The following is a 1,096-nucleotide window of genomic DNA, read 5'->3' as shown; positions in this document are numbered from 1 at the left end:
GGTTTCCACCCCTCCCTCCATACCGCAGCAACACGAGTTTTTTCCACCCCTTCCAGAACGCGCTCTTCGCGCCACAAAGCCGCCCCAAGACGCGCGAGCAATGAGCATCGAGCTTAAACATATCGCAAACGTCAAACATAATATAACGGGATTAATATATATCGCGCACGTGCGACATGTTTGTCACAAGGCGCAAAAAATAATTATAAAAGGAATGCAACACGAGGACTTCCCAGGAGGTCACCCATCCTAGTACTACTCTCGCCCAAGCACGCTTGACTTCGGAGTTCTAATGGGATCCGGTGCTTTAGTGCTGGTATGATCGCATCCGACATGTTTCCCCGTCTTCGTCCCTTATGCTTGCCACTCCCAGGTCCGCTCCAAAGACGATTCTACATTCTCACTACCATTACAACCGTTCCCTAACAATGGATAATGTCCTATACTACTTACTCTCCCGCTCAATCACGGAGACGAGTTTAACACGGTTTCCACCCCTCCCTCCATACCGCAGCAACACGAGTTTTTTCCACCCCTTTCAGAACGCGCTCTTCGCGCCACAAAGCCGCCCCAAGACGCGCGAGCAATGAGCATCGAGCTTAAACATATCGCAAACGTCAAACATAATATAACGGGATTAATATATATCGCGCACGTGCGAAATGTTTGTCACAAGGCGCAAAAAATAATTATAAAAGGAATGCAACACGAGGACTTCCCAGGAGGTCACCCATCCTAGTACTACTCTCGCCCAAGCACGCTTAACTTCGGAGTTCTGATGGGATCCGGTGCTTTAGTGCTGGTATGATCGCATCCGACATGTTTCCCCGTCTTCGTCCCTTATGCTTGCCACTCCCAGGTCCGCTCCAAAGACGATTCTACATTCTCACTACCATTACAACCGTTCCCTAACAATGGATAATGTCCTATACTACTTACTCTCCCGCTCAATCACGGAGACGAGTTTTGCACGGTTTCCACCCCTCCCTCCATACCGCAGCAACACGAGTTTTTTCCACCCCTTTCAGAACGCGCTCTTCGCGCCACAAAGCCGCCCCAAGACGCGCGAGCAATGAGCATCGAGCTTAAACATATC

The 1,096-nt window shown here is 49.9% G+C and overlaps 2 non-coding genes across 2 annotated transcripts; both read right to left on the bottom strand.

Annotated features, from left to right (window-relative positions):
- Nucleotides 1-211: 211 nt before the first annotated feature.
- LOC123178778 (5S ribosomal RNA) lies at nt 212-330 on the bottom strand. Its single transcript, XR_006489844.1, has one exon. It is a non-coding gene; the product is annotated as a 5S ribosomal RNA (ribosomal RNA).
- Nucleotides 331-697: 367 nt separating this feature from the next.
- On the bottom strand, nt 698-816 carry LOC123178777 (5S ribosomal RNA). Its single transcript, XR_006489843.1, has one exon. It is a non-coding gene; the product is annotated as a 5S ribosomal RNA (ribosomal RNA).
- Between the last annotated feature and the right edge of the window lie 280 nt (nt 817-1,096).

This window comes from Triticum aestivum, unplaced genomic scaffold (assembly GCF_018294505.1).
Source record: "Triticum aestivum cultivar Chinese Spring unplaced genomic scaffold, IWGSC CS RefSeq v2.1 scaffold79971, whole genome shotgun sequence".
Lineage (NCBI taxonomy): Eukaryota > Viridiplantae > Streptophyta > Magnoliopsida > Poales > Poaceae > Triticum > Triticum aestivum.
Note: the sequence above shows the minus strand (reverse complement) of the source record. Positions and strands in the feature narration are given on the sequence as shown.